The sequence below is a fragment of the Anas platyrhynchos genome, chromosome 1, assembly GCF_047663525.1.
Source record: "Anas platyrhynchos isolate ZD024472 breed Pekin duck chromosome 1, IASCAAS_PekinDuck_T2T, whole genome shotgun sequence".
NCBI classification, from domain to species: domain Eukaryota; kingdom Metazoa; phylum Chordata; class Aves; order Anseriformes; family Anatidae; genus Anas; species Anas platyrhynchos.
In genome coordinates, this window is record NC_092587.1 from 17,261,959 (window position 1) to 17,271,188 (window position 9,230).

The window sequence follows — 9,230 nt, forward strand, 5'->3', positions numbered from 1 at the left end:
ACCTTGAGAATTATGGATGCATAATATTAATCCCAATTTAGATTAAACACATTAAATAATTACCAAAAAAAAAAAAAAAAAAAAAGTATAGCCTCTGGACAGGACAGACAACAATATCTTTTGATGCAAGTTACTGAAATTAAAAAAAAAGAAAAAAAGACCTATAATTGTTAAGTGAATCCTCATACTCATGAATCCTACATACTCATACATACTATATCTCTTTTTAAAAATAGATTTTCACCTCCCGGAAATTTGGTTGAAGGGGTTGGTCTGAGCTAGAGGAATGGCAAGGTCTGATGAATTCCTCTCTTTACTTATATTTTTATTAAGAATTTTGTTATTATAGTCTTTTTAACTGGTATTAGTCCAGGCTTTTAAATACCATCATGCTGAAACAAGAAAAATAATACTAAAATTTGCAGAAGCTACAGTTATTAGCTATGGGTTGACCTTGGACAGCTGCCAGCTGCCCACCCAGCTTCTCTCCTACTCCCTCTTCTCAACAGTACAGGGGGAGAAAAAAAAGATGGAAAAGCTAATTAGAATGGATTTTGACAAGAAATAAATACAAAAACTAAAACGCCTTCCCAGGCTTTTTCCCAGGCTAAGTTACACTCTATTCTCAAATTCTTTACCTCCCACAGTCCAAGTGGCTCAGGAGAATGGGGAAAGGGTGCAGGGAAATAGGGAAATGGTGGTTATCAGTCTGTAAGAACTCTGCTCTGCTGTTCCTTTTTCCTCACAGTATCCCCCCACTGCATAAGTCCTTCTCATGGGATGCAGTCCTTCAGAATAAACCTGCTCCACTATGGGCTCTGTGGTCTTCAGTTCCCTCAGGAAATGTCCACCTCCTCTGGCATGGGGTCCTTCGTGGGCTGCAGTGTGGATATGTGCTTCAGTGTGATTCTTTCCACTGGGCTGTAGGGAAATCTATGCTTTGATGCCTGGAACACCTCCCCTCTCCTTTTCTTTTCTGACCTTGGTGTCCATAAGGTTGTGTCTCCTACCTTTTTTTTTTTTTTTTTTTTTTTGTCTCCAACATTTTTGTCCTTTCTTAACTACTTATTAACAGAGGACCATCCAGCTTGACTGATAAGCTCAGCTGTTTGCTGTGGTGGGGCCTTGCAGCTGGCTGGAACTGTCTGTGTCAAGCACAAGACAGGCCCTGGCCTCTTCTCACACAAAACACCCTGCAACACTGGACACAGACATCCAATGACACAGAAGCATTCATTAACACTGAACTACCTGGACCTACCAAAAGAGGAAGATAATAGCGTAGACCTGATTCTGTAGTCAACAGAAACCCCAAAGCAGAGGACCCTAAAACAGAGGACTCATATTATGTCTCTTCTCTGACCAGCCCACTGAAGAGCACCTGCCTTACTCTCCCAGTGGTATATAGAATCATAGAATCATCAAGGTTGGAAAAGACCTTTAAGGTCATCTGGTCCAACCCTACTGACAATGTCACCCACTAAACCGTGTCCCTAAGCACCATGTCCAAACTTTCTTTGAACACCCCCAGGACGGTGACTCCACCACCTCCCTGGGCAACCTGTTTCAATGCCTGACTGCTCCTTCTGAGAAGAAATGTATCCTAGTTTCCAACCTGAAACTCCCCTGGTGTAACTTGAGGCCATGTCTTTCAATCCTTATGCCTTGAGTCCTTGATACTAAGTGGAATTATTCTGAAGACTGATTTTTCCTCAGTTGTGAAGCATTTTGGTGACCAAACTCTTGTAAAAGCTGCGGCTGGATTCTTAAGGAGAATTTGCAAGCACTCCTCCACCTGCATAATCAGTTGTGAAATGAAAAGGTCTCTCACAATTTGACAGCATACTTTCAGGAAGTATGAATCACGCTCACAGGTTGTTACTCTTAAGTTGGGAGAAACCTTTCTGTTTGCCAAATATCCTCAATTTTGTTGTATTCATCTTCTGATGCATACTAAGAGATAAGGTGGTTACCAGGAGCAGAGTATGATACTTCATATCATAAAAAATATATCATGGAAAAAATATCTTCATATCATGGGGAAAAAATAAATAAATAAATAAATAAATAAATAAAAGACATTCCTAATATGAAATGTGACCTGTAACTCTCAGAACAGTGTCACTTCTATTAATATGGTCTGAAATCTGACAAGGTTAAAGTATAAATATGTTTGCTTTGGGTTTCATTGTCATGCCGTTTACTCCTGTTGAGAGAAATACTCCTTCAGAGAATCGTTTCATTACTTCATGTGTGGTACACCGATGAATGTTTAGCAGACTACCAGAGAGTGGATTTTACTTTTCATGAAAAATGAAACAAATCTCTGGGAGATGGCATACCTAGCGGAGCAATGAAGGAAACCATTTTGCAGGGAATATGAGTCTGAAGATTTCCTGTTGTTAACCTGTCCACTAAACTGGGGAAGAGGAGCTGCTTTACTTGTGTAAGTATTTTTGGTGTGTTTGGTACATCCAGGACTGGAAAACATGTTACAGTGATTTGGTAACACTTCTCAGTAGAGCCTGGGTGTTTTTCAAAATTATTGTCTTTCCTCAATAGAAAACACAAAGTCAAGTGCTATTATTCTTTTATGTGATCTTAGGCCTTAAGGTGATTTGCAGTAGTTATTCTTTTCCTAATCCTCAGTTGCTTGAGGGGTAAAATTTTCTTCTGGGCAATGTGGTGTTAATTCATATGGACCAGCACAAGATTTTATTTTGAAAAAAAGAAAGAATTTCATTTGTGCTTGAAGCAGAAGATTCACTTGTAGTTTTCAATAGAATATAATTTGTGATTTATTTTAGGTTTTAGGCCAAGGACTTGTACTTTACACATTGAAGACATAACATAATTTCATATTTTTCCCCTAATTCCTCGGACAGTGCAAGGTCTGTATTATTTTTCCTTCATTTCAAGTTAGTTCACTGTAAACTGAAGGCACCCAAAACTTTTTTCTTTCATGAAAAACAAAAAAAAACATGGTCAAACATACCTGTTACTGTGATAAAGAGAAAAAGGTCACACCTTTCTTTTTTATCTTCAGGATTCCAGAATATCATCAACCAATTCCTGTAGTGCCTTGATCTATTATGCACTTGTCCAAAGTGGGATTAAAAGGAGTGGTGACAATCACTTCACACAGGTGTGAATTACCTTACAAAGAGTAATGTAAAGTCAGTAACAAAGTTTGAGCTTTATTGAAAATATGAAACTAAATTTGGGACCAGTTTTATATCTCCCCCATGTTAAAAGATAAGGTTAACACAAACCCTAGCTCAATTATTATCCAAAGAATTTCTAAACTTTGCTAGATAGATTTTACATTTAGCAAATGAACCTAATACAAACACGCTGCTCCTGGTTCACTAGCACAAGAGCCGTTCCAAAATATTTTTATTAGATTGGTATAACTCAGTATAATACAGACATGCTCAGAGACAAATTTGAGGAAAGTAGTATTGAGAAATATGTTTTGCACCGAATTATAATTCATTTATCTACATATATTTCTTATGAATTCCACCTTTGGCTTATATGAGATGACAAAGTGGATATTTCTTCAGATCAAAATTATATTTATGATTCTTTACACTATCAAGGAAGGCATCTACCTCCTAAATAAATCACTGAGGTGTTTTTAAAGGAATGGTATTGGGCCCTAGGTGTTTTATAAAATATATAAAAATTTAAATTACATGAAATTGTAAGCGAAAGGAGTCCACAGATGTTTGAAAAAATAGAAGAACAATGCCAACAATGCCCCAGGTTTACTGATTGCTTTGTCAAAGACACATATTGCCCTTTGGGAAAAAATTGTCAGCTATGCCTTCCAGTCTGGGTTCAGCACTTAACTAAGGTTGCTTTTAAGAACCCCTAGTGTAGGTGAGGAGGGAAAGGTAAGGCAATATCTCATGGTGCTCTGAGGACAAGTTTGAAGAGTGTTAACATCCCTAGATATACAACATGTTATTTTACAGGTACACAATAATAAAAAAGAATCCATCTGAGCTATAAAACAGCTGCAGAAGTAGGATCCTTGAGATTTGTTACTTTCATAAAGTTTGGCCTGATTCACCAGACAGTGTAATACATTGTAATGTTATGTCTGGATGGAAATATTTTTGGACTGTAAAATTCTAGGTCTTAAAACTAATGATAACACATAGGAAAATGAATGAGATTTTTCATAAATCAAAATAGTATTAGTATATGCCCTAACATTGCAGAAGATGAGAAATACAAGTCTATGTTTTTATAACATGTTCTTCACATCGAGGTGGTTAAATTAATCAAAATCTCTGTATGGTTGAATTGCTCCTTCTCATGCCTGAAATTGTTTGGGATCACTCAAACTTCTCTTTTTTTCTCATTTCCATGTAAGTAAAATCAGGATAAACAGAAATAATGGCAGAGACCTATAATATTCACCCCATGCCCTTTCTCAGCTGACTGATTTCTTTGAAACCTCTGGCTATGCCCTTTAAACAAGCTCTGAAAAGAAACAGGTAATGTCTACACTTCCTCAAAAGCTACTGCCCTCTATGTTCCTTTTATTCTAATAAAGATACACCATAAGTACAAAACAAAACAAAACAAAAAGTCAGAACATAGAGCTTTGTTTTCCACCACAGCACCTGCAATGGCTCCTTGTTTATTTTTCAGAATATTTTTATTTCTTCACCTGGAAACAATTGCCAAGAAATAAAAACTAAATAAAACAACATTAATAGGTCACAGAAACTTTTAGAAGCCAGTCTTTTCTCCTTCAAAACAGCTGCTGTCCAGTGCTTGCTATTGATGTCTTCTGTGTGCATGGTTCACATGTTCGAATGCCCTGCTGGCTTACAACAGCAGAGCAGCAGGTTGAGCAAAAGGAGAGTATGACTTACATAAAGGCACTAGCCAAACAAAGCGGCTTGGTCTAATTACAAGCTTACAAGAACTGAAAGTAGTTCCTGTAAATATATAGGTTAAGTTTCTGGAAGTATAAAAATTCATCACATTTTAAGAAGTGAAAAATGTTCACTTATTTATTTATTTATTTATTTATTTAACAAGTTATTACTATTATTATATTCATCTGTGAATAAAGGATTTATTTTAAAAATATTTTGAAGATGAAGTACAACACTGCATACACCTGTACTTTGAATAATGGACACAATCATTTTTCATATTTGCAATGATTTCCATGCATTTGTATCCTCTACAGGGGCTTATCTAATCTACGGGGTTTATCTAATCATGCTTGCTTAGATAATTACTAAAAATTTTTGGCCTTTTAAAGAAAATATATACAGAAAAAAAATATTGTTTTCTATTACAAAAATCACACTAACTTTGAACAGTTAATTGCTTGTTTCTTTTGAGTTATGATTTGTGGGTAGTATTGGTTATAGGAGAGTGGTTGGACTAGATGATCTTGTAGGTCCTTTCCAACCTTGTGTTTCTATGATTCTATGATTTGTTTGTGTCTAATTTCCCACTGAATTTCTATACTTTGCGTTACATAATTAATTTAAGTGAAAACATTTTCAGCATTCTTTTATAATTTTCAAGTGATGCTGGTCCTGTTAACTATTTCTTCTTGCAATTTTCACATAGTAAAAACTCTAAAAAGTTTATCGACATTGAACTTGAACAATGTGCTATATCATTTTCTAAACTAAGCTCTCAGAATCAAAAATTGCTATCTTGAAACTCAGCTTTGCTTTTTATTTCTCACTGTTCTTCTGAATTGCTAATGATGAAGCATAATGTCATATATGAAGCATAAAGTAAAATTGTAATGATACTCAGTAGTAGCTGTATCTGTATAGAATCATGGAATCACAGAATCTTTTAGGTTGGAAAAGACTTCCAAGATCATCTAGTCCAACCTTTAACCTAGCACTGACAAATTCACCATTAAATCATGTCACTAAGCACCACATCTACACATCTTTGAAAACCTCCATTGACGGTGACTCAACTGGGCAGCCTGTTGCAATACTTCACAAGCTTTTCAACAAAGAAATTTTTCCTAATATCCAATATGAAAAATATGTTCGTCTTTTCAGAGTAACAGCAGAGGTTAAAATCATAAATTTCTTCCTTGAATGCTTCTACAGTTTTAGATAAAAATTGAGTTTAGGTGTTGTTTGGTACAATTTACAGCTATAAAGGTACAATTTTCAGCTTATTCAATGCAGAGCTAAGGTATTCTTCCAACCAACGGAGGTCAGTGTCATATGTACAAAGCATCCATATATTGTTCAATCTTCCAGCTAAGACAAATTTGTACTCATATAGTCTGAAAATACTAACACATTGCTATCCTAAAACACTGGGATCACAGAAGTGCTGTGTGTCTTGGACCTTTCAAGCTTTTATGCAAATAATACTGCTAAACTTCTGAGATCCTTGTACCACATTGGACTGTTATCAAGTAATCTAATGAAAAATCTCCACAATGGTTTATGTGCCCAGCTCAACTACTCACAGTACGTAGAGTCCAGAGGAACACCTCAGACAGACATTACTGGAGTTATTAAAGTATTGATTGTTGTAGTTGAGTTTCAGAACTTAATATTACAAACAAGAACAGTGCAAAGCAATGTGGTTTCAAAAGTCAAGGATCAGAAAAGGAGTTAGTATCTTAATTTTGAAACATTTCCATATAAATTGCAGTAACAATAAAAGGAATAGCTAAACCTAAATTCATGATCTGAAATGTAAGGAGAGCCCCAATATCTTAAGAATGACGTATAATTAAGCCATCGGTTCGACCTTAGCTCTGCTTAGTCATGATGTCACAGAATAACAACATAAGAGGCATTATGGAATTTTCTCTTGTACTCTTATTTGATATCTAAAGACATGTATTATTCCCTTATGGAACAATACAGGCTGTCTCATCTACTGCTTTATTTTCCCAGCACTGTTTTTGTTTAAAAATGCAGTACCAGGGGGATACTTCCCAAAATAATGTGTAGACAAAAGCACTTTAAAATGCAGCTACTATTCTGTTAGTTGCTCACTAATAAAACTTTCCAACATATGGGACCAATTTCCTTTGAATCATCAAAAGCAACAGAATGTTTTTATATGCAAACTGCAAGAAGGGTACTCTACATCCAAGGTAATCCTCAAGGTCAGTTGATTGCATGAATTTTCTGTAAAGGTAACCACTTCAGAATTAGCCAAGGTCTTGTTTCAAATGTAGTTTCTATCCCTACAGACATTAAATATAATGAATACCAATAGCTAGCTTTATTATAGTCCACTTTCTTGGAATATTGTTAAGGTAAATAATGACAATAATTTTATCTCCTTGGAAAAATCAACAGATGATTTTAACTGATAGTTAATACTACTTGGGAAAGACAGTGGGCTGACAATACAGAAATTTTGATACTTAAAGTTTTAAATTAGTTCTAATTTGACAGCTAATTGCTGAATTTATTTGCAAAATTTTAACAGGTTTGTTCTGTCATCAAAGTGTGAGTGGGGAAAGTTTAGGGAAGATATGTTTTACGAAACCTGAATGCTGAGTCTGATACTTAGGAGTAAAATGGCATAGTATCGTCACGTCTTTTGTATATCCAAATGCCAAATAAACAAATGGTGTTTACTTACAACACTATTACTTTACAGCAAAGAATATTTTAGTACCTGTAAATCAAATTAAACGTATTTGCTTGGTTTTGCCTTACTTGTCCTTTTTCCTTGGTCAGTCCTCCTTACCCAAACAGTTTTCACAAGTTAAATCAACTGGGTTAACCTTCATGCTATGTCTTTTTTTTTTCCTCTCTTTTCTTTCTTTTTCTTTCTTTCTTTCTTTCTTTCTTTCTTTCTTTCTTTCTTTCTTTCTTTCTTTCTTTCTTTCTTTCTTTCTTTCTTTCTTTCTTTCTTTCTTTCTTTCTTTCTTTCTTTCTTTCTTTCTTTCTTTCTTTCTTTCTTTCTCCTTCTTTCTTTCATCTTACTTTTTTTTTTTTTTTTCCTTATTTCAGGCATATTTATACAACAATGAAATACAATCACAGGTTAAGGAATAAAAAGAGAGTAAGCATTTAACATTATATAATACTCAATTCTCTTTTTGAAGCTCAGGTATGCAGACAGAGGAAAAGATTAATTTATGCAATTCAGGAACTTTGAACTGCACTGTATCCTCAAAAGCAGAAGAAATAGGATTCATGTGTACATGCACTGCTGTGACACCCAAAGGAAGATGTTAAGCAAGTGAAAGCTGATATCTTGAGAGGTAATAAATAAAATAAATAATCTTGAGAGAAATACCCTATTTATTTTCTTGCTGCTACTTTGCCTTTCTCATCATAGTTCTCTGTCCCACAGAGAACAACATCACCCTTAACGGACCACTTAGTTACTAGATAACAGTATGTGCAATTTAAAATCAATCAGGTCTATGTCTGATCATGCTCCCTTCCCTACAGATTCTCATGGGCAAAGGTCTAGCCAAATGATGGCAGCAGCTGGCAGGGAATGAGAAACAAGTTTCTTTAATGATGAAACTGAGATACCAGTTTAAAACAGACGAAGTTCCCTCTGTGGATTTGAAACTTAAGGACTCCAGTGATGGATGCAGATCCACAGGCACATTTGCTGAAGGGGAATGACCTTTGACAGCATCCTCAGAGGAAGTTCTCTCACAACAGGGACTCTTTCATTAGTGATACATCACTGTCAGAAGATGAAAGTGTTCTAGATGACATTCCTGTGAGCCTCCTTGTGTTCACAAAAGGCAGCATTAGTCAATGCTCTTTCCTATTTAGTGCTGTGCAGTGATCATTCTTACCTCCTTACAGAAGGTAAGAAGGTGTTCCCACCTTCTCCTTTTACTATGGCTATCTGAACTTATTCTTCTTGTAGTCTTCACAGAAGAAATGATACTTGAAAGAACAGCAGTGCATAGACATTCTTGATGCTTAAACAGGCAGGGAGTTGCTAGCTCAGAGGTAGAAGGAGGAAGTTATATGTATGCAAGGAAGAAGTAGAAAGATGACAGAGGTGAGGCTGAATGAAATACAAGCCAGATATTTTTGTTTGCTTCTTTGTTTTTAAAGTAGAAATAAATAAATAAAAAACAAACAAACAAACAAAAAATATACACCTACCTACTTTGGTGCACATCTGCATTTAGATTAGTACTTCCTATAACCTAGGTAAGTATTGTAATGAGTAGCTGTCATAAACTGGGTTTTACCCAAACTTTGAATGAAGAT